Source organism: Colossoma macropomum, unplaced genomic scaffold (genome assembly GCF_904425465.1).
Source record: "Colossoma macropomum unplaced genomic scaffold, Colossoma_macropomum, whole genome shotgun sequence".
NCBI classification, from domain to species: Eukaryota; Metazoa; Chordata; class Actinopteri; order Characiformes; family Serrasalmidae; genus Colossoma; species Colossoma macropomum.
In genome coordinates, this window is record NW_023494799.1 from 23,897,461 (window position 1) to 23,921,728 (window position 24,268).

General features: G+C 39.2%; 1 protein-coding gene across 1 annotated transcript in view; it reads left to right on the top strand.

Moving 5' to 3' along the window:
- The first annotated feature begins 11,600 nt into the window (after positions 1-11,600).
- The window catches only part of LOC118819152 (cortexin domain-containing 1), a 30,591-nt gene continuing 17,923 nt past the window's right edge, over positions 11,601-24,268 (top strand). The window contains exon 1 of the mRNA XM_036586826.1: positions 11,601-11,759. The gene's annotated coding sequence lies outside the window, so the exon portion shown is untranslated. The remainder of the gene's footprint in view (positions 11,760-24,268) is intronic.

A 24,268-nucleotide genomic window follows, 5' to 3' on the forward strand; every position in this document is an offset into this window, starting at 1 on the left:
GCTAGGGGGTTTCTATGGTGTGAAATGTGGTTGCCAGGCTATTGGAAAGTGAGTACTATGGTATAACTCATGGTTCCAAGGTGGTTGCTATGTTATCCCAGGTGGTTGCTAGGGTGTTGCTAAGTATTTCATATGTTGTTACAGGTGGTTGCCATGGTATTGGAGGTCACTGCTATGGTATTGGATGTGGTCTATGGTGTTGTTAGGCGGTTGCTATGGTATCTCTACTGCATGCTTGGGGTTTCTATGTGAAATGTGGTTGCCAGGCTATTGAAAGGTGGTTACTATGGTATAACTCATTGTTTCAAGGTGGTGGCTATGGTATCCCAGGCGGTTGCTAGGGTTTTGCTAGTGTACTTTTATCGTGGTGACATAAGAAGGGTGTACAAATGACTAGTGGTATATAAAAAGATTCCACCATTCATTTCCTTTATAGTTTACTGACTTTGAATGGTTGCTACACATAAGCCGTATGTTCCATCAAATAGCTGTACCCAAACACACTCAGATGGAACATTCTGGAGTTGGTTCTGTGTTGATACTTCAAAAACTGAGACTAATTATTGAGAAACAACACTAACCAGTGCACCGTAACTGTATAAACTGCATTGTAACATACAGCTGTTTGGAGGGTAGCTCTTTATGACATCATCTTTTATGTTTACCAGTTTACTTCTGTTCCTTTAAGAATAGTAAACAAAAAAAAGTTATCCTATTTTAAACATGGCACTGCTGCATTTTGTTCACAAATTTCAGAAACTAAATTTTTATCATGAAGATTTACTTCTGCCACATCGTCCACCTTCAGAATAAACATGTTCTGTATTTAGACCTCCTGTGTCCAGCCCTGCTGTTTCATTGCATGCAATAAAATCCACAATGTTGAGTTAATTCCTACGTAGCTAATTCGAACAAGCTTAATGGGATGTAACTCCGGAGGAGAAACTTTGTCTGTATTGCAGAGTTAATTTAACACCAGTGGTTTTAGTGCGTATAGCTGGGCCTTGCTGCAGTGTTAATGGCACACATTAGTTCCTTTGGTTTAGCCTAGCGGGATGAGGTAGTAGCCTTTATTAGCTCTTATACAGTCGGTGTTTTGAAAGCTGTAGCACACCACAGCTCCTGCCCCATTAGATTATACGCACCCCATTAGTCCAAAAGCCACTCTTCGCAGAACGCGGCTAATACACCCACTTAATAAAGATGATAAGACGCACAAGACCAGTATTTATTTAGCTTCCGGACTGCTAATGCAGTAATGTTACTTTTGAGCTGATTTATGGAAGACTGCAAAAGCTGTTTGCACCTGAAGACAGAGTGAAGTAATTTGTGTACACTGCTGATGAGCCAGCATAAAGGGCGTTTGAATCATCAGGCCTACACTGGAACACATTCATTTGTTTTAGGCAGCTACTCTGGGACTGGTGAGGTAATGCAGTCGCACTTCCACACCCTCATGGATCAAAGTGATTCCAAGAAATGCTTGACAGGAAAATGCCACATGCTGCTAACAATGATTGAAAGCCAGTCAGGGCATGTTAGCATTATGCAAATACATTCGAGCTACTTGGTTTGTGCTAATCTCTGTTAATTGTTAGCCATGTTAGCACTCAGGGGGAAGTACTTCATTAACACATCAATTTCCTTTGCAAACGAGCTCAAGCTGGTTCTCAAAAATCTGCATTAGCTGTAAAACCATATAGGCCAAAGATGTACTTTTTGATTTGCCATAATATCCAAATGCAATTATATCAAGTAATTACCTAACACAGTTAGACATTTTCATTCAATTTACATTCTGTATCAACAGATTTGACTATTCCAACTTTTCTCTTTGTTCTAATATAAAAAAAAATGACAAACATATGATAAAAAAGTAAAGAATGGTTGTTTTTTTCCCTTAGAACAATCCTGTACACATAACAATAACTTTTCATTAAATTTAAATTATCATAAAATATCTCCTCTTCTACAAATACCAATGTGGTATGGATTTAAGGTTTAGAATCTTCATGTTTCGACACAATTTTCAGCTTGTTTCAATAAGCTACAGATGAAAAATAGTTGCTATAAATTTACAGCATGCTTTTGTTATTGTAAGTCTCAAGCGTGACTTCTTGTCACCAAATATTTGTCATCGAAATGCTAACTGCCAATTGGGACAAGATAGCATCACAAACAGAGACTCATGCTAGTCGGTTTCCTGCTAATGTTAGCAATGTTAGCGTTTTGGGTAAAGTATTCATTTAGAACAAGCAATTGCAAATGAGCTCTTGCTAGCTTGTCCCCAGTCTTCATTCATTGTTTAAAATCATTCATTTTTGGATAGGCATTCTTTTAACTTGATACCAAAACTCAGAATATTGCTAATAATGAGTGAAATTTAGCGGCATGAAAATTAGCACCAAATTACAATCACACACACATGCTCATAATAATTTCTTCCCATTAATCTTGTTCGACTGTTAGCCATGTTAGCATTTCTTTTTTGGAAGAAGCATTAATTTTACACATCCATTCCCTTTGTAAATGAGGTCGTGCTAGCTAGTCACTAAACATCTATACTCATTGTTTAAAAATCTCCATTCATTTTTGAAATGAAGTATTATTTTTACTTGACACCAACAGGCTAAATTGCTAATAATGAAAGGAAGCTAGCAGGAGCAAGTTAGCATTATGCAAACAAGCTCATACTAGTTGCTTCACATTCATTTTCAATCATTGTGAACTGCACTATGTGGCCTAAAGTATGTGGACACCTGACCATCACACCTATATGAGCGTGTTGGTCATCCCATTCTAAAACCATGGGCTTTAATATGGAGTTGGTCACTTTCCACTCTTCTGTGAAGCTTTCCACAAGAATTTGGAGTGTGTCTGTGGGAATTTGTGCCCGTTCTGTCAAAAGAGCATTTGTGAGGTTAGACACTGATGTTGGACGAGAAGGCCTGGCTCACATTCGATGTTCCAGTTCATCCCAAAGGTGTTCAGAGGGGTTGAGGTCAGGGCTCTGTGTAGGTCACTGGAGTTCCTCCACCCCAAACTTGTCAAACTCGTTATGGAGCTCGCTTTGTGCTGGAACAGGAAAGTCTCTTCCCCAAACTGTTTCTACAAAGTTGGAAGCATATGATCATCTAAAATGTCTTAGTGTGCTGTAGCATTAATACCTTTCACTAGAACAAAGAGGCCTGAAAAACAGCCCCAGCCCATTATCCCTCCTCCACCAAACTTTACTGCTGGCAGTATTCAGCCACCTCCCAGCATTCGCAAAACCTAGATTCATCCATCAGGCTGCCAGATAGTGAAATGAGATTCATCACTCCAGAGAACACGTTTCCACTGCTCCAGAATCCAGTGGTGGCAAGCTTTATACCGTTCCAGCTGAAACTTGGCATTGCACATGGTGATCTTAGACAAGTGTCATGTTTAAAGTCACTGAGCAGTTGTCTGTCAGTGTTTGTGGAGATTGCATGGCTATGTGCTTGATTTTATATACCTATTAGCAATGGCCATGGCTGAAACACCTGAACTCAAAAAAAAATGTCATCTTGTCAAGTGAAATAATCTTATATCTAGTCGATTTATCTAGTTTCCATTTTTGAGATGGTTGTGCATTTATTGTAAGATTGTCTAGCTTATTTCTAGACAATTTTCATTTCTAAGAAATTTTATTAAGTAAAAGTATTTCACTGTATTGGCAGATAATTTTGCTGGTTTCAAGCACATTTCTTAAAACAAGCAAAATTACTTGCCAATATTTATTTAATTACTTAAAACAAATAAAGATGGCTAGAAATAAGGTTAATAATCTTAAATTAAGCCATTTTTTTGCATCTTTTGCACTTTCCTTTGGCCAAATAGTGTAACAATTCCTTTAACCCTTTTCACATGAGCTCAGGCCCACTGGTCCTCATCATTCATTGTTAAATAAAACGTCCATTCAATTTTGAGAGAAGTATTCCTTTTCGCCAAGTTCTTAGAATAGAGCCAAACGTCCCACTAAATGCAATTATCACTTTTCTGGAGTGAAGCTTTCAGCTCTGAGGCTTTCTCATCCACTGTTGAACTTAATGCTGCTCTGCACTTTAATTCTGCCCTGATTTCACCTAACATTTCAACAATACATCAACACCTGGACTTTAGACCATCCTGTCCTACATAGAGTGCAGTAGTGTGGGGATTTTAGATGAGACAGAATGCTGTTTCATTTGAACTGTTCTGATTAAATCCCAGCAGACGGAACGGTTCAAAGGACTTCAAAGCTTCGGGTGTTTTAGCACCCTCAGAGATTTACATGTTAATGTCAGAGAGATTACTGTGGGTAAGGTACAGCAGCAGTCAGTCTACAGTTGAACCAATGGACCACATAGTATCGTCTTGAAATCGTTTAAAAGCATCATATTGAAGCCATGCATTTCATATACATGAGCCATTAAATTAGTGTTTCATGGGAAGTTGGAAATTCATGCAAATGTTACAGGAGTTTTCTTTTCTCCTGTTGCTTCCACTTTCTGAGAAGGAATGTCGGGGGTTGGTGGGTGGGGGGGCCTGTTTTCACAGGGAATTTTTACGCTTTGAGTAATGCCAGATACTCTACTGTGCTCAGCATATGATGCTCCAGATTCTCAGATTTCTACACGTTTCCATTTCCATCTGTTCAAAAACGTCTCAGTGGGAGAAGCATTACATGAGTCCTTCGCGTGAGGAAAACTAGAAACAACATAATGTAATATGTCTCTTTTTGGTCAGCATATACATTCAAATTACTGAGCAAACATTGCGTGTCTAACATGCAAAATATAGAAGACTGGAGGGTGAATTTACCCACAGCCTGCGCAAATGAAAGAGTCATTCTTCTGTTCAGGTTCGTTCCAATTAAGCACTTGACCTCAAAGTGCAGAAAGTTATTTATGGGCGTTTCTTTCTTATTTCACTCCAACTTTAACCCCTAAAATGGTCAGGAGCTGCCACTTTGATTACATGCACCTCTAACCTGAAAATACTTTAGCCAGTTTGTATTGTAGTTCATATTAAATAAAAAAGGCTCATGTTTTTGAATGGGTTCAATAGGCATTGTTTGTGAAATCAATAAAAAGCTATTATGCATATAGAGAAATCATATTTAGGATTTATTTGTCATAGTGGAGTAAAAAGTAAAAAAATAATCGCTGTCATGGCTGTGAAATTTTACAGTAGATACGATACACACACACTAGCTTGCTGTTTTTCACAAGTCACAATGCATTTAAGGGGTCCTACATCAGTCCTACTACAGCTATGAGGGGGTCTGGCCTTCTAGCTACAGACAGAAGCCACCCAGAACTCCATCCCAAGTTCTCAGAGTTCTCCCCCTCCCTCAATCAGTCTCCCCTCATACTACCACTCCGTATGTTTGGAGTCTACATTTTACTTCAGTACTGGAGCTACGAAGCTAACATTGCTAACAAACGCTAGACGTCAATAGTCACCCAAATCTTTTCTGTGAATACAGCTTTGAGGATGTATTTACAGCAAAGATTTGGGAGACTATTGACTTCTGGTGTTTGTTAGCAATGTTAGCCTTATAGCTCCAGCACTAAGCTAAAGAAGCAAAAGACGTCTAGGCTGACTACATTTTTCGTTTTTACAGATTTCTTACCAAACTATTCCTGTAAAATATCATCTTAGTGTTTGAATGAGTGCAACAATTGTATGATATGTTATGATTTTCATCGTAGTTGCATTTACAGACATTTTTACATTTTTAACAGGGATTATTCAGACTGTTTACTTTTAAGGCACTGCACTTTCCGTGAGGTCTACAAGGCAAGAATGATAGAGGATCTTTCTTTCTTTCTGTCTGCTATTTTTCTACTGTTCTGAAATGAGCTCTGAGGGTAGTCATGGTTGAGCAGATGCACAAATGAATCCCTATTGTATTTCTAAACTACTCCTTGTTCTTTGGTCCAAAACAGTGTCAGCAAAGAAATTGTTGTGCAATACCAAGGAGAAATGACTGCGTGTGTGTGAGTACCAGGTTTATGCTACATTGTGGGGACGAAAACCTGTTTATACACTCACGTTGTGGGGAGGTCTTCCTTGTGGGGGCCACAGGTCGGTTCTCACAGCATAAATCATTGCATTTTTATGATAAAGACATGTTTTAGGGTTAGGGTTAGGTATGGGGTTAGGCTAGTAGCAGTTATGGTTAAGGTTTGGGTAAGTCTCAAGGAAATGAATAGAAGTCTATGTAATGTCCCCACACTTCACAGAAACGTGTGTGTATGTGTGTGTGTGTGCATGTGTGTGTGTGTGTGTGTGTGTGTGTGTGTGTGTGTGTGTGTGTGTGTCCGTGCGTGCAGCTATGTGGAGCTGAGAGATTTGTATGAGCCAGCATGTTTGTACTGTGAACACTTTCAAAAAATAACATGTCAGTAAATCACTACCATAGACAGGAACATCTACTCTAGTGATTGTTATTTAAATATATTAACATTGTCTTTTTTATTTAATAACTGCTGTGAATTATTCTGTAAGTACTAAGAAACTATAGTTATAGGTCTGTAGTTATGTGCCGGGGATGAGTTATTTGAGGAATCTAGTGTGTAAAAGGTTAAAATGTCGAGCATTTGATTGACAACCGAGATGTTTTGCAGTTTACAACTCCCAGTAGGGACAGCAATGCTGTGGCTGCAGTGTGTGTAGTTTTACTGTCTGACAGTGATAATTGTGGAGTGATTTTAATCCAGTATGAATCTGCAGTGTGTGTGGTTTTTACAGTCTGTTAGTAATAATTGTGGAGTGATTTTAATCCAGTATGAATCTACAGTATGTGTGTAGTTTTATAGTCTGACATTAATAATTGTGGAGTGATTTTAATCCAGTATGAATCTGCAGTATGTATGTAGTTTTTTACAGTCTGACAGTAATAATTGTGGAGTAATTTTAATCTAGTGTGAATCTGCCGTGTGTGTCATTTTAACAGTCGGACAGCAATAAATGTGGAGTGAATGGTTTCCTGTAATTTGCTCCCTCAGGAGTCCTGTTCACACCCACATCACACTGATGGTATAACAGGACTTGCTAATAGACATGAATACATGGAGTGCTGTTATTTTTATTGAGTCTGTCCTGTGAATATTCAGGCTATCACCTTCAATCCAGACTATTTGTGGGAAATTGAAGAAATTGCACAAATACTTCATCCCAAACTCTTTCAGAGTTTAAGAATGTGACTATTCAGAGAGATTTTGACGGTGGTGTGAGAGAGGGAGGACGGCAGTGAAGGAGAAAAAATGTGAGTTTCGCTCCGGCAGTGTTTGCAGACACCTCTCTTGTTTGTCCTTGTTAGACGGTGTATTTACGGGGCAACTCAGTGACAGGTGGCAGACAGCACAGCACCTGTACCAACAGCAACTATAGCTGAGGCGAACACAGAGGGGAAGGTGAGACTGTCCAGCAGCCTCTGCTAAATGTCCAGCCCCATTAGCATCACCTGCATTCTGGGTGTACTCCAACACCTCTCCTTAACACTACAAATCCCATATGTGTCTCCAGGATGGTAACTTCATAGAAGAAGACCAAACTTTCTTAACTTTTAATGTAAGTTTTACCAGAAAGACAAGTGGGGGCCAGTGAATCATGACTGACGTAGCTTTTATATTGACAAAAACACACACACACACACACACACACACACGCACACACACACACACACACACACATATGTATATATATATATATATATATATATATATATATACATTTTTCGCTAATACAAAAAATGTTGCTGTATATAAAAATGTATGTGATGTTTTATAATATATGTTCTAATTATTGTTCTAAATACGTTAAAATGTTCCATTTTAATATTTGAATATATACACACATATGGCAATATATTGACACATATACAACAAGATTACATGTATGTAACACTGTATGTTTTTTAAAAATGAACATATATGTCAAAAATATATGTAAATATGCCATTAATGTGATATACATTTTGAAAAAATAAACAGAAATATATTTTCTTTGTGTATGAATTAATGTAGCAAGATTTTATTCCAGCATTTATATTGGAGCATTTATGTTAGTTCATTCATCATAAAATATAAGAGAAGTTTAATATGTTTTCCTAGAATCATAGATTCAAGATAAGAACAATTTAGGAACCACATAAAACAACTAAGCCTCTGAACCATAACTGCCTTGTGCTTAAAACACCAATGTACCATTCACCACCAGCGTATTTCAGTGACTATGACATGCCGGTCTGATCTGGTGCTCTCATATATAAGTTAAACTATCTTAGACTCCCTTGACCCACTTCAGTTTGCTTGCTGCCTTAGGGCAGCTAATGGTGCCATTTTTCTGGATGTATATACTGTCCCAGAATACCTATATTAGGATGCTATTTCTGGATAATGACTTAGCATTTAATGCTGTTGCTCCTGTCCTAAATCTCAGGAGGGTCATCTGCAACAGCATATTATGGCCTCAGGTGGTGAAACTTCTCAACCAAAGTGACCCCACACTGCAGATAACTGCTGCAATCTCACTGCGAACATTTAAATGTCCATTCTTAACATATTAATCTGGGGTAAGAGTGGGAATTCCAAGAAATCTGAACAAAAACAAATGAGAAAAACAAAAACATTGTTTTAAATTCCATAACATTAATATTCAAAAATGCTAAATTGATGACTAATTAATGACTAAATTTAATATATTTATATACTGTATGTATTTAGTTTTTTTAAAGGTTGCATGAAAACTGTATTACTATAGATATACAGAAGCATAATGTGCGTTTACAATAGTTACTGTGATTCTAAAGCTGTAAAATTACAGTAGATCTACTGTAAAAGGGCTTACAGTACAGCACAGTACATTTATTGTATTCTACTGGCAACTCAACTTTAACTAAACTAAACTAAGTGTAATATAATGTTAACAAGGCCAAATAACATTTTTTTTTCCAGATTTATCACTGTTTTTCCATCATCAACATTCTGTATAAAAGCTCAGAAGGATCACTGGGGGTTTTGGATAGTAAATAAAATGGCTATATTTGTGTTGTAATCATGGCAACTCCTGGTTCCTATCATCACCACTGTAAAGAAATCAGAGTCTCTACAATCAACCATTTCACACCAAACCACCCTATATGACTGTTTATATCTCAAACACTGAATTCTACCAAAGGTTTGAAAAACTGGTGGAGTTTCCCTTTGATGGCAGGGCAGGCTGAGTAATCAGCGGCTTCGGGTTCCTCAGACTCCAGACCTCCAGCAAACTGCCCACCAATGATCACCAAACTACAGTCATTCTGTAAGAAGGTACAGCAGCATTTAGAGTAATGTGGCCTGAGGACGACCATCTTTCACCACAGCGTTTTGCAAAGTGTCCTCACTAGAAGATTCACCGTGTGGTAAAGTGTATGACAGAGCTGCTCCACAAAAGCCTGTGGAGTAGAGTTACCATAAATCAATGAGATTCACACTATTCGCTGTCACAGTAAAGCCCAGTCCACGACTCCATCACTCCGGCTGCAGACTCTTCTCTCCTCTGCACTCAGACTTTCACACAGGATACAGAGCGGGAGTTACACAGCAGGTGAGCTGCGGCTTCAGTTCTTTACAATTCACATCATAAACAGGTCACTGTACGGCCTCTTCACAGATTTCCACAACTTTGTTTACTGTGCATTTATTGCTTCATTTTTCTCTAATTAGTTTGTTATTGCTACATATTACTGGAAAGATTTATTGCTTATTAATTGAAATATTCTAAATGCATATTGATGTCTAAATATGAGGGCTTTATTAAGGCACAGTCTGGTCATTTAACATTTTTGTATATGTATATATATATATATATTCAGTCCCATTGCTACCACAGTAAAGCACGCCACCACTGGACTCTGAAGCAGTGGAAACGTATTCTATGGCATGATGAATCATACTTTTCTATCTGTCAGTCTGATGGACGAGTCTGAGTTTGGCGAATGCCAGGAGAACATTACCTGCCTGACTACACTGGGCCAACTGTAAAGCTTGGTGGAGGAGGGATGATGCTATGGGGCTGTTTTTCAGGGGTTGGCCTAGGACCCACTTAGTTCCAGTGAAGGGAAATCTTAATGCTTCAGCATTAGAAGACTTTTGGGACAATTGTATGCCTTCAACTTTGTGGGAACAGTTGGGGGAAGAACCTTTTCTGTTCCAGCATGACTGAGCACCAGTGCACAAAGCAAGGTCCATAAAGGCATGGCTGGGTGAGTTTGGTCTAGAAGAACTTGACTGGCCTGCACAGAGCCCTGACCTCAACCCTATCAAACACCTTTGAGATGAACTAGAATGGAGATTGTGAGCCAGACCCTCTCGTCCAACATCAGTGTCTGACCTTACAACTGCTCTTCTGTATGAATGGTCAAAAATTCCCACAGACACACACACAAATATATATCCAGATCTCTCCTCAAGGAAGTCCAGTATTTACAGTTACATTAAATCAGGTGAGACAAATTCATGTGATGGCTGGAGTGCAGCAAGAAGTCAGGAACTAGATTCTTCTATTGTACATATTAGTAATTTACTGAATTTATGTTTGACTGAATATATCGCTGTTGCCGGAAGAAAACCTCGTATCTCGGGGTAAAAGGGTAAAAGGTATTTTCAAATTATGTCAAATACTAAAAAACATCAAAAATGGAGATACGAGGTTTTCTTCCGACAGCAGCGATATTCTAATGTTAGGTAGCATTCATTTAATAGAAAATTACACATATTATATCAATTCTTCAGTATTTATTGTGTTCACTCTTTACTTTTCTTACAGCTTCCATTCTTTTCAGGAGACTCGCTTTCAGTTTCTCAAAGACGTCTGCAGACACACCTCCAAAGTTTGTAGAAGCTGGTTGATCATTTTGTAAAGTAATCAAACACATTCAGTGATGCTGAGGTCTGGACACTGGGGTGGTCAGTCCATTGTTCAGCTTCTTTGTTTGATGTGTCTGTCTCCTTTTCTCAGTGAGGTTCTTCTTGACAGCTACACATCCTTTCAGACCCACAGCGCTGAGTTGTCTTCTCACAGTGGAAGGATGGACAGAAACACCTGTAGATGTTTTCAGATCTGAAGCAGCTTGATTTTCTCCTCTCTCTCAAAGATGAAAGCTTTAGGTGCTGTTTATCTGATTGGGGCAGTTTTGGTGTCTACCAGGTCTTCCAGGTGGTTGTTAGGAGCCCCACTTTCTCTGTAGCTGTTAATCAGTTTTTGAGTTCCAGTTTTGAAAACTCCTGTTTTTTGTTTATTTTGCTTCAACTTTCTCCTTCCTGAAGTGAGTGGAGTATTTTATATCCAATCTCATCAGAATTATCTCCTGAAAAATGAATAGCTTGAATATAATGGCTGTTTTGACTGGAAATTAATGAAGGATAGTCTCTGACTTTTAGACAGAACTGTACATACACAGGTATCAATAAATATGGAAAATCTATATCAGTGCATGTCTCTGTTCGTGTCTTTACACGTGGCTGAATTGGGTCTCACGCGTTTTCCTATTGGTCCATTAACACACATGTGTGTAGACTTTCTGAAACCTCCCTCCCCTCTCCTATATTCTCTCTCTCTCTCTCTCTCTCTCTCTCTCTCTGGCCGATGCAGTAGTGCTGAGAGCTGGATGCTGCAGCAGCTGAACAGTCCTGATCAAGCCGCCGTGCAGCGAGCGAGCGCCCGCCCGGGACTCACACTTTCTGCTCCACAGGATGTGAGATCAGGTAGGACGCTCCATTCCTCTCCTCATTCCTCATCACCCCGGCAACCCATCAGCTGCCCCGTAGCTGTCTGTATAATGAATGAAAGGTGGGGATCCAGCTGTGGATAATTTTCCTCTACATGTTGGGTCATGCATGCCTTTACCCTTTAAACTCTACACATTTTATCCTCTCAGGTCACTGAATTTAATGATATATAATAGCATAAAACACTATGATCATCAAATAATTTCACATTTTTATTATTTTTCACAACCGTTTATGCTCAACATCTTTGTAAAAAGTCTCTCTGTGAAGCATGCACCAGGACAACACATGCTTGCAGAGTTATGATCTCAACAATAAACAGTAGAGCTGATAGTGATAATTGCATATTTGTTCAAATTAAAGGTGTTTTTTGTGTTATAAACATTTTTAGATATTACAAATAGATTAATTAAAAACATCTGTGGAGAATTAGTTCAGTGTGTGTTTAGTGCTTTTAAAACATATTTAGCATATTTTAATAATGTTACAACAGCAATAACTTTGGTCACTGAAGTCATAAGAGGAAAATGTTGTACCATTTCATTGTTATTACTAGGTAATTACTATGAAATAGTCAGTAATTACTATGTACTGTCAACAAGAAGATAGATAGCCAGTACCGTTCACTTAGATCACTTAGTTTACTGAGATAGATTGAACAAAGTGAGATTTGTTTCAAAGCAAAAACACATTTTAGCACAACACTTTGTGTGAAGAAAACCTGGAAAAGAACTCTTACCAGACTAAGGCTACTATAAAACAAAGAGTTGGAAATTAAATATAGTTTTTTTAAACAAAAATGGTTATGTGCATGTACATATACTGTATTTTAACCCTGCTGTTATTAATTTACAGAAATGGAATTTAGGCTCACAAAAGCAAGTAATCACCTTTATTTCACAGACATTTGTGTTTATTGTAATGGATGTTGCTGTTATTATGTCAGAATAATTAGTACTGTATGTCAGAATAACTAATTGAACAAATGAAAGTGTTGAATTACAGCAAAAGGCAGACTTTCACAGAAATTAAATAACTGTAATTTTACAGATTTTTACCATCATTGAGAAAACATAATTTTACTGTAAACAAACAGGTTTTGTCTGGAGCCCCTGCTGACAGACTTGTATCATTTTTTGCAGTGTATTTTTTGCATCTACAGGTTCCTTAGAGGTTAAGGGGTTAAATTAAGCATATTTCTCTCATTTTGCATCATAAATGACTATGTGATGGTTTGTGTGGTGAGACGAGATGCTTTTTAATGACTTTCATGTTTAGCTGCTTTCAAACCAGATCGAAGCTCTTAAAATTTTGCACAACTGCTCGTAGAAAGTGGAAAAAGTTCAAGTGTGTTTGGCTCATAATTAAAAGCTACCACATACAGTTATTAATAGTTACAAAAACGCCAATAATGCAGCGACACATCCAACCTTTCTTTAAGATTTGAACCAGATCCATAGCTGTTCTGTTTTGCAGTGGTCAGTCATTGTACATTCTGTTATGGCTGCTTCCCTCAGGCTAGTACTGACATTTTTTGATGTTTTTGATTTTATTAATAATCTATAAGCCCCAGTGATTTATTGTATGTGTAGTATACTGTATATATTATGTCACTGCAGGAGCTGAGGGTTGATTTATTATTAATATGAATGACTCGTAGGCACAAATTTATGACTGTGGATAATAAAAAATGGGCTCCAGTTGAGCAAATAACAATATAACTGTGAATTGCGGCTTATTTCATTAAGTTCGCTGATTATTCTGGACTGTAAGTTACGCCTTACGCTTCAGAATGAAAGACGGCGAGACGCGTGTGGCTACAGAGTGTTAAGTTATGGGCATCCTCCTGTGGAAGAAATGGAGCTTTTGATTTATTTCAGTAGATTAAGGCTTGAATTGGGAGACATATTTTAATACTGGATTTCACTGGGGATGGTGGTTTTCATCACTGCCCTCCAGAATATTATACAACTACAAACTATAACTCATTCAGTCCCAGCTTTCCTTCACTGTACAGTTAAATTACTCAGTAAACTAAAAAAAAGGAAGCAAAAAAAGAAGAGAAGGAGAAAAGATGAGAGGAGCAAAGAACAGAAGAGGTTAGAGGAGGAGCTAAGAAGAGAAGAGAAGAAAAGAATAGGAGAAAAGCTGAGAGGTGCAAGGAACAGAAGAGGTAAGAGGACAGAAGAAGAGAAGGTAAATGGAGAGAGGAAAAGAGTAGAAGAGAAGAGAAGAGAAGAGAAGAGAAGAGAAGAGAAAGAGGAGGAAAAAAGGAGAAGGAGAAAAGATGAGACAAGCAAAGAACAGATGAGGTGAGAAGACAGGAGAAGAGGAGGTAAATGCAAAAAGAAAAAGAAAGACAGCAGAAGAGAAGAGAGGAGGAAGGGATAGAAGAGTAGAAGAGAGGAAAATAAAAGATCAGAACAGAAAAGAAGAAAAGAAAAGGAGGAACGGAAAGGAAAAAGATATGAGGAGAAGAGAAGAGAAGAGAAGAGAAGAGAAGAGAAGAGAAGAGAAGAGAAGAGAAATGGAGAAACAAGATAATAAATGGTAGAATATTTGGTTTGGCATTCAATTTGTACTGTAAAGCAATAAAACTCATCAGTCTGCTTCAGGTCACAGTCTATGGAACAGAAAGTGGGGACAAGCTGAAGTGCAGAGTCTGTGAGTGATCAGCATCTGTGTTTATTTGTCTGTGACTGTCCAGCTGATGTCCAGTGTCTACGGGAGTTGGCCTGCAAATGAAGCAATTTGTCAGTGTTCAGTTTACTCTGGGGAAGATGAAGCTGTTCTGATGCTGGACTTCAGGTCAGATAATTTGTAGGGAAACAAATGACATAAATACAATGCTAGAGACAGACGAGACGGACTGAGAGCAAAATGCACTATGAAATATTACATAGAGCACTAAATACTGACTAAACATGTAACTAAATACCTTATACCGTAATGTATAGTAATCTGAGTCGAGTCTCAGGTTTCTAAATGTGAGTCTGAGTCAAATCTTAGGTTCTTGAGGTGAATCTGAGTCAAGTCTTGGGTTTTTAAGGTGCGAGTCCATGTTGAGACTCGAGTTTCTGAGGTGTGAGACTGAGTTGTCTTAAGTTTCTGAGGTGAGTCTGAGTCAAGTCTTGAGTTTCTGGGGTGAGTCTGAGTCAAGTCTTGAGGTTCTGAGGTGCAAATCTGAACTGAGTCTTGGGTTTCTGAGGTGTGAGTCCATGTCAAGTCTCGAGTTTTTGAGATGTGAGTCTGAGTCAAGTCTCGACTTTCTAAAGTGCGAGTCCAAGTTAAGACTCATGTTTCTGAGGTGTGAGACTGAGAGTCTGAGTCGAGTTTCAAGTTTCTGAGGTGTGAGAATGCGTCTGAGTTGAGTCTCAGGTTTCTGAAGTGCGAGTCTGAGTCAAGTCTCAAGTTTCTGAGGTGAGTCTGAGTTGAGTCTCATGTTTCTGAGATGCGAGTCTGAGTCGAATCTCGAGTTTCTGAGGTGTGAGTCTGAGTCGAGTCTCGAGTTTCTGAGGTGAGTCTGAGTCGAGTCTCGAGTTTCTGAGGTGCAAGTCTGAATCGAGTTTCGAGTCTTTGAGATGCAAGTCGTGTCTTGAGTATCTGAGATGTGAGTCCAAGTCGAGTCTCAAGTCTCTAAGGAGCGTGTCCGAGTTGATTAGAGTTTTGAGTTTCTGAGATGTGAGCCCAAGTCGAGTGCAATCTCAAGTCTCTCAGGGGTGACTCTGAGTCGTGTCGAGTCTCAAGTCCAAGTTCAGTCAAGTCTCAAGTCTCTGAAATTTCATGAGTCTTAAGTTTCGAGTTGTGAGTCACTTAAGGGCAAATTAAGGGTTTAAGGCAATTTCTTACTTTGAAATGTTTTTGAGAGGCCCCACTTACAACAAGTTTCAGTAAACGACTTTAGAGGATGATACTGGCCTCCTGATGACCAAAACTTACTCAGTGGACCAATTTATACTCCGTCTGTCTCTAAAAACGAATTTAAAGAGATTTAGTCCAGCACTCTGCCCATCAGTCTGACTCTGGACAAGTTAATTCAGTCATTTATATTCTGAGGGCTCTCTCTCCGGTGACAAACGTCTCTGACTGCAGCAGCTGATATGGGAGAAATGAATGGGACAAAATCGAATTACATTCAAGGAATTTGTTCCAATTTTTGTTCAAATAAACACATTTTCTCTGTTATTGTTACAAATCATCAAAAATGTTGAATGTGTAGTAATATGTGAAGTTGTTTTCATTCAAATTTGAGGAGGTTGGGAAAGGAAAAAGAAAAGAAACCTACAGATGGCTGAATTTTATTGTTTTGTGTCACATATTGAATGGTAGAAATATTGTAAACCATGTAGTGACCTCTTCTCTTCTCTTCTCTTCTCTTCTCTTCTTTTCTCTTCTACTTTCTTCTTCCTCTGCTGTTTTTGTGACCCTCTCTGTCAGTGAACTCTATCAGTGAGAGAGTTAAAGGGTAATTTATGATTACAGTGGATGAAAGCTGGGCTTTATTGGGTGGTACATTTGCAGTCAAACGGCAAAAGAATTCTAAAATCATTCTAGGTGGAAAGAGAAAGATATATATATATATATATATATATATATATATATATATATATATATATATATATATATATATATTTAGAGAGAGAGAGAGAGAGAGAGAGAGAAAAGGTAACGGAAAAAGATAGAGAAAGGAAGGGAAACAGAACAGAAAGAAAGAGAGAGAGAGACACAGAGACGGAGAGAGATGCAGAGAGACAGGGAGAGAGAGAGATACAGAGAGACTGGGAGAGAGAGATACAGAGAGACAGAGAAAGATGCAGAGAGAGAGGGAAAAAGTGATACAGAGAGACGGAGAGAGATGCAGAGAGACAGGGAGAGAGAGAGATACAGAGAGACTGGGAGAGAGAGATACAGAGAGACAGAGAAAGATGCAGAGAGAGAGGGAACAAGTGATACAGAGAGACAGAGAGAGATGCAGAGAGACAGGGAGAGAGAGAGATACAGAGAGACTGGGAGAGAGAGATACAGAGAGACAGAGAAAGATGCAGAGAGAGAGGGAACAAAAGATACAGACAGACAGGGAGAGATGCAGAGAGACATGGAGAGTGAGAGATACAGAGAGACTGGGAGAGAGAGATACAGAGAGACAGAGAAAGATGTAGAGAGAGAGAGGGAACAAGGGATACAGAGAGACGGAGAGAGAGGAAAAAAGGTGACAAGAAGAGAGAAAGAGAGAGAGGGGAACAGAAAGAAAGAGAGAGAGAGACAGAGAGATACATAGAGAGAAAGACAGAACAGTGAGAGAGACAGAAGACCGAAAGACATAGATAGATAGATAGATAGATAGATAGATAGAGACAGACAGAGAGAGAGACAGAGAGAGTGAGAGAGAGATACACAAAGAGAGAGAGACAGAGAGAGAGATACAAAGAAAGAGAGATACACAGATAGAGAGACAGAGAGAGAAAGACAGAAAGAGTGAGACAGAGAGATACAGAGAGAGAGAGAGAGAGATACAGAGAGAGAAAGACAGAGAGAGTGGGACAGACACAGAGGCAGAGAGAGAGAGGGAGAGAGAGGGAGGGGGCTACAGGCAGAGATAGAAGAGCAGATCAGTACTGAGATCAATGGGCTATTTAGAGATGATTAGGGGCGTCAGTACTGCCCGCTGGCAGGGCTACTCTGAGGGCCGGCTATAGGTAGTGGAGAATATGACACTAATGAAAGTCTTTTTGGCCAGAGGCCTGGTCCGCTCTTGCCATCCGCTCTGAATCGCACCTATGGCCAATGCAGTATTAAATACTGCTCTATAGGTCAGTGAGGAGTCGGCAGTAACAGGAGGAACAGGCTGGTAATGGAGTTCTGGAGCTCATGATGAAGTGAAAAATGCTCAGATGATTTCTGTCTGGAAAGGATTTCAAAGAGATTCAACACTGATATATCAAAGACTCTCCATCTCTGAGGAAGCAGCAGCACTGTGTGTGTGTGCGTGTGTCTGTGTGTGTGTGTGTGTGCGTGTGTGTGTGTGTGTGTGTGTGTGTGTGTGTGTGTGTGTGTTAGTTTTCTGTACATTTTCAGGACAATGGGTGGTGGATCATTCTTAGCACTGCAGTGACCCTGACGTGGTAGTGGTGTGTTAGTGTGTGTTGCGCTGGTGCAGGTGGATCAGACACAGCAGGGCTACTTGGAGCAGTGTATCTACTCACTGTCTGCTTTATTAGACACTCCTGCCTTGTTGATCCACCTTGTAGATGTAAAGTCAGAGACAGTAGCTCATTTGCTGCTGCAAAGTTTGAGTTGGTCATCCTCTAGTCCAGGGATCAGCAACACGCAGCTCTTTTACTGCCTTGTTTTAGGTAAAAATAAAATAATCCTCCTGGGCAGTAAAATAAACTCTGCTGATCGTTCTAATTAAGTTTTAACAACAAATGGTCTTAAGCACTGGAGTTATGGTTTAACTGCTAATTCACACTTTTACCCTGAAGGTTGACGCGCAGACTGCTGGTCACCATAGCAATGCAGACAACAGTCTCGCCTAGCTAGTAACTAATGAAAAGGAAAAGAGAAAGAATTAAAACGAACAACAGTAATTCAGAGACAAATGGAGTTATTTGCTTTCCATCTGGTTTTCCGATACGTTTAATCTGCAATGAGAAACTGTCAAACACTAAAAAGTCACGAAGCTGAGGTTTCTCATTTGCCAGCTTTTTGTTTGAATTTTTCTGTTCCACCTTAAATGGTGTAGCAGTTACATTTCGGTGCCTCAAGCACCATTTAAGGTGGAATGAGAAAATTCAAACAAGAAGCTGGTGAATGAGAATCTTCTGCCTCGTAAAAAGTTGAACGTTGAGAGACATTTTACCAGAAACTGTTCTACTTTTGCAGAAAAGTTTCCTGCCAGAGGTGCGAGAAAAGTGGCTATAGCTGAGCTAAAGCTTATAGCAGAGCAAAGTCTGGATTCTCATTTATATTAAATTTTTTTCCTGTACTAGCACATTAGCACATACTGAGGCATATTTACAGTCAAGATGGTAAAATGGACATACAGTGTTGTGGCTCCAAAGGTGGTTTGATTTTTGCTAGGACAAAATGGCTTTTTTTAACATTTGGCTTGCTGACCCCTGCTCTAGTCCTTAATTAGTGTTCAGTTTCTGGCCACAGGACGCTGTTGGCTGGATGTTTTTGGTTCTCATAAGAGAATGATCTACCACCCAAACAATATCCATTCAGTGGTTGCGTGGGGGTCCTGACCATGTCTGAGCAGTAAAAGTGTATCTCCAATCTGTAACCATAGAACTAAGTGCACCTATATGGAGTTGATAAAATGGACAATGAGTGTAGACACATGGTGGACTTAATAAAGGTCAAAAGGAAATTCTACCAATGTATGCATAATTCAATCACTGAGCTGTAAACAGCGATTCAAAGTGGTTTGGTGTGAAATGGTTCAGATTTCTTTACAGTGGTGGTGATAGGAACCAGGGGTTGCCATGACTACAACACGAATATAGCCATTTTATTTACTATGGAATGTTGACAATGGTAAAATAGTGGTATATCTGAAAAAAAGAAGTTTTCTTTGGGGACTACTTTGCCTTATAACACCTTATGTATCTGCCCACCATGTATGGATTTTAAAAAGTAGCCCAAGTGTGATAAACTATCACAGAACAGTGTCTCAGGCATCAGGCAGTGCATTCATGACCATTTCATTTACTAACTTTCTGTGAGGGAGCTTTTAAAGGTGGATGTCAGGTTCCTATCACCACCACTGTGAACAATTCTGACTTGGTAAGTTTCTCTGGAACAAAGCATTTCACGCCAAACCACTCTGAGAGACTCATGGAGACTATTGACTTACATAGAAATTCAGAAAAATAGGTTTCTCCTGCAATAAAAAGGAACAGTAGAAACAGACCTTAAACATAAAGGATGCATTTATTCAGTATTCTAAATTGTTGTCTGATGTCTACATAGAAGGTATGTGTCTTTGTTCTGGGTGAAAAAACTCAATCAGGAATGTAGAGGTTCTTGCTAATATGCAGCTCACTTCATTTTTATTATTTTGCTTCAGCCAAACATCAAATTTCCACAATCTTTCCCTCGTACCCCAAATGTAGTCAATCAGCCAAGACATGTTTGGTCTCAGAAAGTTTGCTTCTGTAGTTTTGAGCTATGAGGCCAATCTAGCAAACAAGGAATGAAAGCTTATATTCACAAATTAGCATCACACTAACTGCAAAGCTAAATCATCACACACCCGTTTCAAACTGTGTGGAGCTGTTCAGTAATCGCTAGTAGACAAACTCAGACACCGTATAGACAAAAACAGTGAGAATACAGAGATATACTGTAAGAGAAACAGAGAGAGAGAGAGAAAGAGAAAGAAACAGAGTATAAATAGAGAGACAACAAGTGAAAGAGAGAGCGAGAAAAAGAGGGAGATTAAAAAAGAGGCAGCGAAAAAAGGTGAAAGAGAAAGAGAGCAAGACAGTGAAAGAGATATAATGAGAGAGAGAGAGGGAGAGAGAGAGAGGGAGAGAAAGAGGGAGAGAGACTGCCCCCTGCAGTGAAATGCAAACAAAACAAACAAAAGGGGTCCAGTCTGGTGGTCCCACTTTTGAAAGATCTCTGGTCTCTGTGTGTACTGAAGTGGTCTCAGCAGATGCTCTCTCTTCAGACCCCTACAGTGACAGATGGGCTGTGATCAATGACATCATCAGCCGGGCTCTCACTTCTTGGAATAGCCACACTACTGTGGAACTGATGGATAACGATCCTCGAGCTGAAGAAGAGAGAACCTCACCTAGACAGAGACTTTCATTTCATTTCCTTCATTCTTTATGTTTTATTCTTGAAGGTTTCTTTTACAGGCAGCTGTTTCTACCAACCAGTTTCTCAGTTTTCAGACAGCATCAATTGAATCAATTTAGCCTAACTGACCATGTCGTGTTCAAAGGCAAAAACAGTGACATGTCTTTTAAACAGTGAGTGCGTTTACATCTGATAACTTAGTCTGATAACTGCAGAAAATCTGATTTTGTCAGTAATCAGATCAGGGCATTTACATGCACTTGAGTAATCAGATAATGGGGAAACTCTGGGTCTGTATGAGTCAGGCAGTAATCAGATTTCTGCTTTGCAACCAGCCAACAAACTCACAGAAGATGTGACGAAAACATAATGTAAGACTCAAACTTCATTTTTTTTTTTAAACATCACACCACTTTACCTGAAAATGAACATACATCATCTAGAAGATGAAGAATATTTCAATCCTTCATTTCGTCAAGCATGTCTGTTTCACAAATGCGCAGACTGAGAAATCCGAAAGAAATCAGAGTAAGAGTTTACATGCACTGAGAAATCTGATGACTGAGCTAAAATCCAGCTCTCTTTATTTCTTAATTGGATTTCTCGACCTTACTCAGATCTAAGAAATCAGAGTGTGCTGTTCGAATGATCATTTGAATAATCAGATATCTGCAGAAATCTGATTATGATCAGGTTATTGAGTGCATTTATATATATATATATATATATATATATATATATATATATATATATATATATATATATATGTTGACCATGATTGGTTATTTCTTTCTGAACAAATTACTGAAAATATTGTTGGATTTCTCCTAGTACTGTTTGTGCAACGGGCTTTACAGAGTAACACAGAAGTAATGAGATTACTGTTTTGAGAGAAATCATTTTTAACTTGCATGGTTAACTCTCTGGGTTCTGAGGGCATTTTCTTGATTTTTGCATATAGTCTTAAATACGCCTTTAAAGGCACTTGCACACAACATGATACACACATATTATATTTCAAAATGTTCAGAGCGATCTCAGCTTCTTTTGACCTAGAGCACTGTGTAAAGAGGTAATTAAACCCAAAAGCTGAAAAAATGAAATTCAGCTTTAGAAATTCTTAATATTGCTTGTGAAAACCTACCTTTACTCACATGGACGAATTATTTTGGTGCTTGAAATGGGGTTACCAAAGTCTTAGGTCCACAAAAGTAGTGGAACGCATGAATGAAATAGTAGATAAATGTTCCCCTCATCACTACTTTCCAATACCACGGCAGCAACTTTAGCATCTGCAAACTTTTTACACACTACTCACGTCTGTGTCAGAGTAGACTGAACAAACAATGAAGTGTTTTCGACATGATGGGTCAGTTCTTAGTGATTTTCTGAGTGTCCATTGGTCAGTTTCACACAAAATACAGACGGACACACAAATTCACCAGTTACAGGCAAGAAGTATATGACATGTGAATCCACCAGTTATAAACAGTGAGAGGCAGATAATGTGTGTCTCAGCCCCTCTTCATAGGCTCATAACTCTGGTTCTAAGTCACACACGATCTTGTGATAAGATGGGATGGAAAGGGCGACTCTACAGATTCAGGCACTGTTTGAACCGTATTTCTGCGCTATATTATCACAAAGATATTAATAGAAATTTAATGTGCTGGCACTTTTGTTGGCCCCAGAGAGTTAACTTTAATCACTGAATTGCATTGTGTTTGTTATCTTAAAAATATTGGTTATATGAAATAAGTCTGATTCTGATAAGCCATCTCACTGGATGAATTTGAGAGGAAAGGCTCACAAGGTGCCAAGTGCAGGCAGATTCATCAACCAGTCATCAATAAACACAGGCGAAAGAAAAAAGAGATCCAGGTAGGAGATTCTGTTAAACAGGGGTGTCCAGTCTTATCCACGAAGGGCCGGTGAGACTGCAGGTTTTCACTTCAGCAAAGCAGGAGGTAACCTGATAAAATGTTTAAAGACTAAGAGCAACTGAACAAACAAGTGGAGTCAGGTGTGCTCCTGCTTTTTTGGAATAAAAACCTGCAGCCACACCAGACTCATGTGCCATCATTCAGCGTTAACGTGGAAGCAGCACCTAACCTGAAGTTAGTGTCAATAAATGGTGCAACAACAACACTTTTTCACCTTCATCTCACTTCAATAATGCACAGCTGAGAGCTGCTCAGAGCAGACTGTCTTGGTGATGAAGTCTTGTTCGTGCTCGTTAGTTGGTTTGTTGTTCATGAACATGTGGTTCATTCCAGTGCTGAAAAAAAGAAGAACACAGAAGGCATGGAGTTCATAGAATCAACCCCTTAAAATCACAGGCTTATTACATACTAAGGCTTATTATTAATTAACTACAGGGGCTTCAATGCAACCGAATGGAGCTTTTCCTAAGTTATAGAAGCGTGTAATAAAACTTTTGCTTGGTAAGGGGTTAAGCTGGTTTATGCTGGTCTAGTACTGGTCTGGTGCTGGTTTTGCTGCTTACCCAGCATGGTCATGCATACCGGCATCTAAGTTGTGAAATATATGGGGGTCTGGGGACTTTTGGGCCCACTGAATATTTCTGATATCGATATCCGATACTCTGATACTTACTATGTTGTTATGTTGTCCATTAATAGAAAATAGACACTGAAATACAAATTTACTGAAAGCACATAGTTTAGCTGCTTCACCTGCAATGAGCGAACTTCTGTCTTATATTCTTAACTAACAGGAGCTCCAGTACTGCCCCAGGGTGGCGCTGTTGCAAATTGGTTCAGCCATTTGGTCTTTTATAGCCTAGAAACTGTAACTTTGCACTATACCGCAGCATTTTTTAAATCTGAAAAGTTGCCCAGTTTCCTAAGAGTTTGGTGGAAAGAGTGACTGTTCCTCATTTCTCAAACTGAAGACAGAAGAGGAGATATGGAAGATGTCAGTTAATGTGAGGAAGAGCTCTTTACCAAACTGTATAAGAGCATTTCCAAAAGAACTGTTAATTTTGCCATTGCAGTTAGCATCAGCACTGCTGGCAAGTGAGTTAGCAGCCAGCCAACACTGGAGTAGCCAGTCAACATGGGACCCCAAATACAGAGGTATTTCACACATTGCCAGCATACAAAACGCAATATATGCTGGTTTCGTGGTGACCAGGCATGCTAGTTGATGCAGGGTCATGTAACGCAGGAGTGTTAGCTTGCTTGTAGCATGTATTAGCAATATTCGCATTTCAACTGCTTAATGATCTTGTAACTCGGAGGATCCAGTGACACTCAGGGAGGAAGTATATGTAAGAGTTTGTTCACCACAGGACACAACAGCAGTGATTTTTTTAAAAATGCCATTTATTTTTCCCATGGAAAGAAACTGCTTAGGCCTGGAGTTTCGTATGTTAGAAATGACAGAGCGACTTGTGACATAAGAGGTCTATTGCTTTGTCTTAATTTACAAAAAAAAAAATCTGCTCTTCAATGCGAGTCAGCTCCCAACATTCACTGAAAAGAGTAGTCTCTCAAAGAGTGGATTCTCTGGTGAAGGAGAGTGTCTGTCACTTTCCAGTCAGATCTCAATTGAGTCTAAGCATCACACACACACACACACACACTCTCCCATTCCTCCACACACACACTGCACACCGCAGCACATTGTTATCTCGTCTGCCAGCTCGACCC